This window comes from Phocoena sinus, chromosome 10 (assembly GCF_008692025.1).
Source record: "Phocoena sinus isolate mPhoSin1 chromosome 10, mPhoSin1.pri, whole genome shotgun sequence".
Classification (NCBI taxonomy): domain Eukaryota; kingdom Metazoa; phylum Chordata; class Mammalia; order Artiodactyla; family Phocoenidae; genus Phocoena; species Phocoena sinus.
In genome coordinates this window covers 11,815,987-11,828,317 of record NC_045772.1, presented here as the reverse complement: position 1 = coordinate 11,828,317, position 12,331 = coordinate 11,815,987, and the positions used below count along the sequence as shown (strand labels likewise).

Here is a 12,331-nt window from a genome sequence, read left to right as displayed (position 1 = left end):
CTAATTGTCAATCCAGCATTGTCCCTACATTTTTAAAAATTGAGGAAACTGAGTTACAATACACACATTCAGGCATAGGTAGGTAAATTAGGATCCATCCTTACTAGGGAATACTGGTGCTTGGGGGAAAGCACATGTCCCATGGCTACTGCCTTCTGGGGTCAGCTGGCCACGCCCCAAGTGGTCCGGGAACCCGTGCAGAGCCCGGATATCTCTCAGTCATCACCCCCGCCCCCTTTACCCTTCAGAGGCACAGGGACGTGGAAAGAGCAGGCTCTGCTACCTTGGACCAGTTACCTAAACTTCCTGTGCCTCAGTTTCTCCGTTTGTCAAATGGGGACAATAATCCTGTTTTCAAAAGGTTATTTTGAGGATGAGGCGAGAGGAAGGCCATGTTCTTCCTCCCCCTGTCCCCGCGCCCACAGGATCACTGACCAATGAGGCCTAGCTGTTATCACCTCTGTAAATCCCAGTCCCCAGTCTGAGGCTCCAGGTTACTGAGTTATAACCACACCCTCTCTCCAGCATCCAAGATACACCCGAGAGGAAAACTGAGATCACACAGAAGTAAGTCCCCGGGCACCACCCTCAACGTCAGCCCACCCCTCAGCTGGCCAACTCAGAGGACAGCCTAGGCCCAGAGCCACTGTTCAGACTAGGTTCAGACTGGATTCAGCAGCTTCAGACCTGCTGCAGTTGCACAGGCCCTGGCACTTCGTGGGTGTGTGGCCTCAGTTACTTCTCCACTCTGGGCTTGTCACCTGCCCCTCCTTCTCCAACCCCAAACCCACTGCATCCCCAGCACACAGCCCGGGAGGTGCTCAGTTCTACAGTATGTGACTTTTGCTGTTTGGCTTTTGTTTTGTTCTTTTCCTCTCAAATACCTCTAGTAGAATGATGTCGGTATAAAGCAGGTTTCCCAGCACATTTAAGTTTTGAAACCAGTCTGGGGCCAGTTTTCTCACAATCAAACAGAAACACTTGGCCAAAGGTGACGATCCGCAGGACACACAGGACCACCTTCTCCTCCTGTCACCTCTGCAGACCTGAATCGCTCCCGGCTGCCCCGTTCTGTGCGAGTCGTGGCTGGCGGAGCAGCTCCAGAACCTCTGAGGTTTCCACGACTTGAACTCTCGGTGAGGTTGTGAGTGCAGATTGGGAATCTGCGAAGTCATTTCCCGCTGGATGGGTTAATCCAGAAGGCTACACCCGGGATCTGATCTTTATCTTGGCAAAAATAGTCTCTACGAAAAGCAAAACTCACCAGTACTTCCATCCGGAAGGAACCCGAGGACTGAAGTCTGCAAAGCATTGACGGGCTGTGACACCAGATACACGGGTTGGTGGAGGTTTAACCAGGGAGGAATTTTTATCAGGATCGTTACTGTTCTGGTTAATGTGCTAGTTACGAAATTTCATAGGTTTCGAGAGGTCTTTCCCAGCTCATCTTTCTCAAGCCCTATTAGCTGTGGTGCAGGAACACACATGGGGTGTCAGATCAGAAACAGCTGTACTGATAGTGGTGTTGAAGGCCGTTTACCTACCTGAGTGCATCCAGGTGTTTGCTTTTGCTATGCTCTCCACGAGGAACACCGCCATTATCTGGAAAGATCTAGGTCCTCCTCCAAGGCCCAAAGCAGGCAAAATCTCCTTAAAGAAACCTTCCAGAGTCCTCCCCGACAGGGTTGGCTGTCACCAGCTTGGTGCTTCAGTGGTGCCCGAGCGTGCCTGAACCTAGCCGCGTGTCCTCTTTCCTGGTCTGTCTCCTTCTACTGGACTCTGCTGACTAGACTGAAGCTTCCCCAAGTGCATCTACGTCCCCAGTGTCCTGTGCAAAACCTAGGCTCAAGTGAGCAGAGGTGAACTGCGTTTTAAATTAAAGTAGAAAGTAAAAAGCAGGGGTTGGTGGAGAGGGATGCTTGGATGGACACAGAGGCTGTGGGGGCCTGTTTACAGGAAACCTGGATTTTTCTGCAGCGGCTTATCTCTGCTTGGCTACACATCCTTTCTCAGGAAACAGAGGAAGCTGAGGGAGTGGCAAGTATTCAACTCAGAAGGGACTGAGGGAGGAAAGCAAATCCCATTTCCTGCCTGGTGGTTGCGGACAGCAGCAAGTCGCCGTTGAAGGCTTGTGACGCTGAGGTCTTTTTCTTTTTCTGGCCATTCCGTGCAACACCTAGGACCTTAGTTCCCTGGCCAACGACTGAACCCGTGACCCTGAATTGGAAGCATGACGTCTTAACCGCTGGACCGCCAAGGAAGTCCTGCTGAGGTCTTTACAATCAGTTAGAAACTTAATTTTCACATCCACTCCAGGAGGGAAGTACACATTTGATAAATCAAGAAATCAAGGCTCAGAGAGGGAAACAACTTACCGGAGATCTCAGAGATATAAATAAAAACAGAAACCCGGGCCTGATTCCAAAATCAGTGACCTTAACCATTCTGATTTACCTCCCAGGGGAAGGGGATGAGAGTAGGGCTGGAATACAAAGATCCAGGTTCACCCTCCCCATAAGGGCCTCTTCCCTAGGATAAATGCCATGGGTCATCCTGGACCCTTGATAGCCTGTAGAGGGACAGAAGGAGGGACGGGTATGGTTCTATCAGAAGAGCAGTCTGCAATTTGCAATTCATTTACTTTTTTATCATGTACTTCAGAATTATTATTTTATTATGTAGGTAGGGGAACAGAGGCAAAGGCAGGGACGTGGCTTGTTCAAGACCACAGAGCAAGTCAGCAAAAGAACTAAGGCTCAGAAATAATTTCAGTTAAGTTCCTAACAAACAGACTCTCCTGCAGATAACAACCACACACTCTAGACAAAGTACAAAACAACTACTTCAGCGTTCAGGAAAAGCAACAGAAGCAGAAAGATTTTGAGGGGAGTCAAAACGTGGATTAAACGATGGGCAGAGAATGAGTTTGCCATATGTTGCAGCTTTCTCTTGAAGGCAGCTGCAGTCTGGCACACATAGAAATGACTGAAACTCTGATAGAAAACCTGCCATCTTTCTGGCCTGAAGAAAACCAGAGGACAGAGCCCAGGGCAACCATGACTCTTGGAGAGACGGGAGAAAGTGTTAAAGGAGAGAGCGAAAGAAGGGAAACTCCAAATTCTGTGCATAATCTCTACCCTGGTGTCTGACTGGTCCTGAACCATGTATGCATTAAGCAGACTAAAAGAAGTCTGAAATGAGATGGTAGTTGCCTCTCTTCACAGGTAAGACAGATTTGCAATTTAAGTCTAACCCAGTGAATTGCCTGCCAAAGGGAAAAAAAATCGTTTTGGGAGGAATATATTGTAAAAGAATCCATAGTGGGACTTCCCCGGTGGCACAGTGGTTAAGAATCTGCCTGCCAATGCAGGGGACATGGGTTTGAGCCCTGGTCGGGGAAGATCTCACATGCTGTGGAGCAACTAAGCCCGTGAGCCACAACTACTGAGCCTGCGTGCCACAACTACTGAAGCCCGCGCGCCTAGAGCCCGGGCTCCGCAACAAGAGAAGCCACCGTAATGAGAAGCCCGCGCACCGCAACAAAGAGTAGCCCCCGCTCGCCGCAACTAGAGAAAGCCCGCGTGCAGCAACAAAGACCTGATGCAGCCAAAAATAAATAAATAAAATTAAAAAAAAAAAGAATCCATAGTCTCTTCAACATAACATTCATAATGTCCAGGATATTTTAAAAAATTACTTGACATAAAACAAGGAAAATGTATCCCATTCTCAAAAAGAAAGACAATCAACAGAGGTCAACCCTAAATGATCCAGATGTGGGAATTAATAAACAAACATTTAAAGGCATTTATTATAACTATGTTTGATGAGATAAGGAAAAAATACATGGGTATGAAAAGATAGAAATCTCAGCAGAGGAACAGAAAATAGCAAAAAAAAGAAAAAGAAGCAAAGAACATTTTAGAACTGAAATATACAGTATCTGAAATTTTAAAATGAAATGTTTGCACTTAATAGCAGAATGGGGATGACAGAGGAAGAGTGACCTTAAACACAGATTTTTTAAAGAAAATACCCAATCTAAGGAAACAATAGAAAAAGGTTTAAAAAGATAAAGCCTCATGGTCCTGTAGGAAAATATCAAACAGTCTAAAGGTAATGGGTAATTGAACAAATGGAGTGGGACAAAAATATCTGAAGAAATAATGGCTGAAAACTTTTCAAATTTGGTGAAAGAGCTAAATTTACATAGTCAAGAAGTTCTGTGAGGGAATTCCCTGGTGGTCCAGTAGTTAGACTCTGTTCTTTTACTGCCGAGGGCACAGGTTCGACCCCTGGACGGGGAACTAAGATCCTGCAAGCCGTGCGGCGAGAGGCCAAAAAAAGAAGCAGTTCTGTGAATCCCAAAGAATATAAGACAGTCCTTCCCCAGGCAGCCTAATGCTTTCAAAATGGGCTCTGTAACAAAATGGCTGCTGGTAGGGAGGCTACGTCTAACCACACAATATGGACTGTCCCTCATCAAGGTTGACTTGACACCCAATGAACTTCACCCCCAGAAGTGATGGCCTGAGATATCACTGAACTGTCCTGAGGGGGACACAGCGCCATGTCAACTGGGAGAAAATACCTTGAGAGGCTGAGTTGTTGTCTCGTGAAATGTGTTATGCTCTGAATCCACAGCCAGTATTTAGCGCATTTGCTCCCAAACCATATTTTATGGATCTAGGAATTAAGAAGTTAAGATGCAGGTGATAGATCTCATGATTACTCATGATAGGCCAATTTCAAAATTTTTGTTTTCAATACCCATGTCTCTGGGACCTTCTGGACTAGAGGTTTTAGTATTTAAGAGGGGAATACCTCCCTGAAGGCAGACAAAAAATCGGTTTCATCGAGTGGCCATATATTGCTCCTCATGCTCCTTGATTTGTGGATAACAACGAGGTTATGGGCTGGATGTGGTAATGGACCTTGATTATCAAGAGAAATTCATACTGTTGCTGCACAGGAGGGCAGAAAGAACATGAGTAGAACTCAAGGGATCTCTTCTACTCGTGGACCTCATCCTTCTCGGACGACCATAGCAGATAACAAAGGGTAAGAGAGAATTTCACAGCCTTACTGAACCAGGACCATCAGAGGGTTCAGGGTTCACAGGAATGAAATTTCCCACAGGTAAGAGGAACACTGAGTGGGATCCCCAGTTAAAGACTTGTATCAGTGGAGCGATGCTCATGGTGGCCGTGGTCTCTACTGCACCTCCTTGCTGCCTACGTATTTATAATATATATGCAAAATATCAAGAAAGGAGCCCAACAGAGCAAGAGAATCACTGGCCTCGTGACACCTGCAAGATGCAGTAGGTGGAGATTATTTGCATTTGTCTACAACAGGGGAAGTGGGGAGTTCATTTACTGTTGTATATGGGTTGACTGGGTCCAGAACAGGGTAAGGAGAGTCATTTTTGTTTGTCTGAGAAGAGTGCACGTGTGTATCCAGGAGGCACTAAATCTGGTTCCTCTTTTTTTTTTTTTTTTTTTTTTTGCGGTACGCGGGCCTCTCACTGTTGTGGCCTCTCCCGTAGCGGAGCACAGGCTCCGGACGCGCAGGCTCAGCGGCCATGGCTCACGGGCCCAGCCGCTCCGCGGCATGTGGGATCCTCCCGGAACGGGGCACGAACCCGTGTCCCCTGCCTCGGCAGGCGGACTCTCAACCACTGCGCCACCAGGGAAGCCCCATAGTTGTTCTTGTGTTGTGGTTAGGGTTGACAGGGTAAAGGATCTGTTTACTAAGAGCACTGATAAGAGGATGATCGCTAGTGTTACTTCATATAGATTGTTTGGGCTACCGCTCGTAGGGCTCCAATTAATGCATATTTTGAGCTGGAGGCCCAGCCAGATCATAGAATGGAGTATATGGCTAGACTTGCTATTTCTAGTGTGAGTAATACTCCCAGGTTTATGTTGATGAGGGGTTATGGTATGGGTAGAGGGATTCGTATTGTGAGAGCTAGGGTTAGGGCTAAGATGGGTACAATGATAAATATGGAGGTGGAAGATGTAGCTGGTCGCAGGGGTTCCTTAGTGAATAGTTTGATTGCATTGGCAAAGGGTTGGAGTAGACCATGAAGGCCTACAATGTTTGGTCCTTTTCGGAGTTGGGAGTTGTATATAGCCTAGGACTTTACGTTCTACTAGTGTCAGGAATGCTACGGCTAGGAGGATAGGAATGATGAACGTTAAAATGTTAATTATAAACATTTTGTTAGGGAGAGGGTTTGAACCTCTGGATATAAAGGTTTAAGTTTTACGCAATTACCGGGCTCTGCCACCTCAACGAAACCCTGGCCTTGGACGGTTAGTCTGTGCTTTCTTATAAGGTTGAGATTAGATCATTAATTGTTTTGAAGGCGCTTATTTAAAGTGGGCCTTATTTCTCTTATCTTTTCGTACTGGGAGAAACGCATAATAGATAGAAACCGACCTGGATTGCTCCGGTCTGAACTCAGATCACGTAGGACTTTAATCTTTGAACAAATGAACCCTTAACAGCGGTTACACCATTAGGATGTCCTGATCCAACATCGAGGTCGTAAACCCTGTTGTCGACATGGACCCTAGAATAGGATTGCACTGTGATCCCTAGGGTAACCTGTTGCGTTGATCAGTTTTTTGGATCAGTAAGTGATATTATGCTTTAGCTAGTAGGTCTAGGTTTTAATCACTCAGAGGGAGTTTTGTGCTCCAAGGTCACCCCAACGAAATTGTCAACCCATGTGAAATTTTGTTACTCCTTGGCGGTTTAAGATTATGGTTTTTGGGTTGGTTAATTGAGTCTCCATAGGGTCTTCTCATCTTATTTTCTTTTCCCCACCTCTTCAAGGGGATGTCATTTTCACTGAATAGTAAGAGACAGATGAATAGTAAGAGACGGTAAAACCCTCGTGTGGCCATTCATACAAGTCCTTACTTAGAGAACAAGTGATTATGCTACCTTTGCACAGTCGGGATACCGCGGCCATTTAACGATTGTCACTGGGCAGGTGGTGCCTCTAATACTGGTGTTGCTAGAGGTGATGTTTTTGGTAAACAGGTGGGGTTTGTGTTTGCCGAGTTCCTTTTACTCTTTTAAATCTTTCCTTGAGTGCACCCCTGTGTTGGGTTAACAGTGTTTTTAATAGATGATTTAGTGTTGGATTGTATTTACTTACTGTTGATTATCAGTATGTTATTGGTTGCTGAGGTAAGCTTGTGCAAGGAGAAATATTTCTTGTTACTCACGTCAACAGTATTGCTTCTGTAGTCTTATAGATTAGCCCAGTACTAAGGCTAGGAGTTGATTTACTTAATATTGGAATTGAAATGTGTTTTGTCGTTGAGCTTTAATGCTTTCTTCATTGATGGCTGCTTGTAGGCCAACTATGGTATAGTTTGTTTTTACTCTCTAGTTAAGGTCGTATCCATTTCTAAAAAACTGTACCTTTTCAGACTAACATTTAAATATACGTTGAAGCTTATTGTGGTTTTTAGTATTATTTAACGTTGAACTGAAATTCTTTTCCTGGACAACCAGCTATCACCAGGCTCGTCAGGCTTGTCACCTCTACTTATAAATCTTCTCACTATTTTGAGTTTGTTCTAATAACTGTTCATAAGTAGCTCATCTGGTTTAGGGTAGTTTAGCTTAAGTTCTCTTTGTTAAGAGTTCTCTTTGTTAAGCTGTTACTAGTTAAGTCATTATGCAAAAGGTACAAGGGGTAAGCTTTGCTTTTTATTACTTTTAATATTTCTTTTATCATTCCCTTGCGGTACTTTCTCTACAGCGCCATCAATGTTTAAATTTCTATCTCCTATACATTAGATGTCTGGTGAATGTGTTATTTGACTAGCTTGTGTCAGTATGGTAGGAAAGGGGTGGGCTAGGTTGAGTTCTAGACATACATAGATCATGAAATCTAGGTGTAAACTAGGTGCTTTATTTAAGCTATGTCTTGTTTTATCCAAGCACACTTTCCAGTATGCTTCCCTTGTTACGACTTACCTCCTCTCATATAATTGTTTAGCATGTGTTGCTGGACTGTGGCTTTGTCATGGCACTTGAGGAGGGTGACGGGCTGTGTGTTCCTGCTTCATGGCCTTATTCAATTAAGCGCTCTACTCTTAATTTACTACTAAATCCTCCTTTAGGTTTTAGGTTTCATAAAAGCTTTCGTGTGGATAAAGGGTCTCTTGGTGTAGAAAGTGTAGCGCATCTCTTCCCACCCCATAGGTTACGCCTTAACCTAACCTTTTTATGTGTTATAATTATGCTTACTTTTGCTCCTTTTTAGGGTTTGCTGAAGATGAGGTCTATAGACTGGAGTAGCGAGAGTTGGTGAGGTTTGTCGGGGTTCGTGGGTTATAGGACAGGCTCCTCTAGAGGGGTGTGAGGCACCGCCAAGTCCTTTGAGTTTTAAGCTGTTGCCAGTAGTGCTCTGGCAAATACTCTAGTTCTTAGGACTATCTGGGTTTAGGGCTAAGCATAGCGGGGTATCTAATCCCAGTTTGGGTCTTAGCTATCGTGTGATCAGAATATATTAATAAAGTCACTTTCGTAGTTTACTTTTGTTTTAATCACGGCTTTTTACAGCTTACTTAAGGTTTAACTTTATCTTGTATGGTTCTTTAACACGCTTTACGCCGTAGTTCTATTAATTCGGGTCAGTCGTGTGACCGCGGTGGCTGGCACGAAACTCACTCACCCTAATTAACGTGGCTTAGTCACACTTTCGTTTATGGCTCAGTTTTTAATCACTGCTGTCTGCCGTGGGGGCGTGGCTAAGCACGGCGTCGTGAGCTGCTGGTGTGGCGTGCTTGACACCTGCTCCTTTTTTTTTAAATTTATTTTTACATCTCTATTGGAGTATAATTGCTTTACAGTGGTGTGTTAGTTTCTGCTTTATAACACAGTGAATCAGTTATACATATACACATGTTCCCGTATCTCTTTCCCTCTTGTGTCTCCCTCCCATCCTCCCTCTCCCACCCCTCCAGGCGGTCACAAAGCACCGAGCTGATCTCCCTGTGCTACGCGGCTGCTTCCCACTAGCTATCTACCTTACTTTTGGTAGTGTATATATGTCCATACCTCTCACTCGCTTTGTCACAGCTTACCCTTGCCCCTGCCCGTGCCCTCAAGTCCATTCTCTAGTAGGTCTTTGTCTTTATTCCTGTCTTACCCCTAGGTTCTTCATGACATTTTTTTTTTTTTCTTAAATTCCATAGTGATTTAGGGGGCATTCTCACCGGGGTGAGGATACCTGCATGTGTAATTCTATTAAAAACTAATAGAGCGGCTGGGACCAAACCTTTACGTTCATGGGGCTAGTGGGCCCATGTAGACATTTTCAGTGTCTTGCTTTATGAGATGTTCGAGGAACTTTAACTTGCCGCACACAGGTGATGTTTGTATGGTTGTATTACGTGGCTTATGTCAGATTTAGTATTAGATTTTTGATAAAATGGTTGGCGAATCTAGGGGGATGTCTGTCTATATGGGTGGTGAATATCTAAGTAGCTCATTTGTACGATAGGAAGGGGGCTGAGGTCGATCCATTGGGATATCTAACTGTTCTAAGCCGTGGGGGGAGTAGTAAAGTGCTTTGTCCTGTAACCATTAACTGAGTGTACAACACCGGTGGCTCTTGCCAAACAACAAATACATCCAAGTCCAGCTACGATTTGCTTGACTGTGTTAAGGCCTTTTAAAGTCATAGCTGAGTCTAAAGCACTTTCCCCCACCAAAATAAAAAATACCAAATGTATGAAATCACAGTTATGTGTGAGCATGGGCTGATTAGAGATGTCTTATTCAATGGGAAAGAGTGGGCGATTTTAGGAGAGATGGCCCTGAAGTAAGAATCAGATGTCTGATAAAGTTCATCAATGGAATCGCTCACAAGCCATGGGCCTGGAGCGAGAGGAGGGGCACCTGCTGAGCGGGTTGATGGTTTCACGTGGCCTGGCGACTAAGCTCGTGATCTAATGGACAGGATTCCAAACGTGTTGGCTTGGACCAATTTAACTCAATGTGCTATGTACGACCAATAATGTGTATGTACTATGTAATATTAATGATATAACGTACATGCTTATTAGGCATGTGGTAAATAATGCAATGTACGTGCATATACACATGGGAAAGAGACATTATAGCGGTTATGTGGCGGTAACAGACATGCAAAATACACATAGCATGTATGTAGTAGAATGAGTTATTTTTAGTACTGACATAGCACTGTAGTTTTATGAATGCCTTATAATATATTTTTTTTCAGGGAATAGTTTATATAGAATTTCAGCTTTGGGTGCTGGCGGTGAAGTTTAGTGGTTCTTCCAAGTGTCTCGGACAGATAGGTTGTTCTCCTTTTCCGGTTTACAAGACCGGGGTATTGTGTCATACTACAAAGACTCTTCATTTTAGGAACTTGTTTTCAATGAGACTCGTTACGGGTATTAACATTAGGATTAAAAGAAAGTATAAAATGGATGCAAGTTGTCCAATAATCATATATGGGTGTTCCACGGGTTGTCCTCCGAGGCATGTTAGCGCTAGTAAGTTTGCTACCAGTACTCAAAATAAGAATGGACTGAAGGGTTGGAATATCACGCTTCGTTGTTTGGATGTATGGAGAATCGGAATAAATGCCAGGATTAGGATTGAGAGCAGCAGGGCCGAGACTCCCCCTAGCTTGTTGGGGATTGATCGTAAAATTGCATACGTGCGTAGAAAACACCATTCTGGCTTCATATGTGGTGGTGTGCTGAGTGGGTTTGCTGGGGTGTAGTTGTCGGGGTCTCCGAGCAGGTCGGGTGAGAATAGAGCTAATGTTAGTGAGGCTAAGATTAATAGTAAGGCGCCTAGGATATCCTTGATTGTATAGTAAGGGTGGAATGGGATTCTGTCTATATCAGATGGAATTCCTATGGGGTTGTTGGACCCTGTTTCATGAAGGAATAAAATAGGTGGACGGCAGCTAGTGCTGTGATGATGAAAGGGAGAATGAAGTGGAAGGCGAAGAATCGCGTTAGTGTTTCTTTATCTACAGAAAAGCCACCTCAAGTTCATTCGACGAGGGTGGTGCCGATATATGGGATTGCCGAGGGTAGGTTTGTGATGACATTTGCGCCTCAGAATATTTGTCCTCAAGGTAGGACGTAGCCTATGAATGCTGTGGCTGTGACTATAAGTAATAGGATAGTTTCCTGAAAGGTATAGGACCCACAGTATAGGCCATGTCCTACGTGGGCATAATGGCAGATAAAAAATATGGAAGCTCCCTTTGCGTGTATGTATCGAATGACTCAGCCATAGTCGATGTCTCGGCATATGTGTGTTACTGATGAGAAGGCAGCTGTTGTGTCTGGTGTGTAGTGTATTGCTAGAAACGGGCCTGTTAGGATTTGTGGGATTAGGCAGACCCTTCGTAAGGAACCCAAATTTCATCATGGTGAAATATCTGATGGGGTAGGGAGGTCAGTGAATGTGTTGTTGAGGATTTTTATTAGCGGGTGGGTTTTTCGGGTGTTGGTCATTGGTGTTCTTGTAGTTGAATGACAACGATGATTTTCATGTCATTGGTCGTGGTTGGAGTCCATGTGAGAATAATGATGACGTATATTGTATTCATTTTAAGTATTATCTTTGTGGTTAGTTTTGTGTGGGTTTCTTCAAAACCTCCACCTACACACACACACACACACACACACACACACACACACACACACTGGAATATTACCCAGCCATAAAAAGAATAAAATAATGCCATTTGGGGCAGCTTGGATGGACCTAGAAATTATCATACTAAGTGAAGTAAGTCAGAAAGAGAAAGACAAATACCATATGATGTCACTTATATGTGGAATCTAAAAAATAGTACAAGTGAACTTATTTACGAAACAGAAAGAGACTCACAGACACAGAAAACAAACTTATGGTTATAAAAGGGGAAGGTGGGGGAGGGATAACTTAGGAGTATGGGATTGGCAGGTGCATACTAGCATACAAAAAACAGATAAACAACAGGGATTTGCTGTAGAGCACAGGGAGCCACATGTTGAACCGAAACACTTTGCTGTGCACTGGAAACCCACTCACAGTATAAATCAACTATGCTTCATTAAAAAAACAAACAGGAAAAAAAAAAACAAAAAAAAAACAGGGCTTCCTTGGTGGCGCGGTGGTTGAGAGTCCGCCTGCCGATGCAGGGGACACGGGTTCGTGCCCCGGTCCGGCAGGGTCCCGCGTGCCGCGGAGCGGCTGGGCCCGTGAGCCATGGCCGCTGAGCTTGCGCGTCCGGAGCCTGTGCTCCGCAACGGGAGAGGCCACA

The 12,331-nt window shown here is 44.6% G+C and overlaps 1 pseudogene; it reads right to left on the bottom strand.

Moving 5' to 3' along the window:
- Positions 1–10,416: 10,416 nt before the first annotated feature.
- Positions 10,417–11,537, bottom strand: LOC116760837 (annotated as a pseudogene).
- Positions 11,538–12,331: the final 794 nt, after the last annotated feature.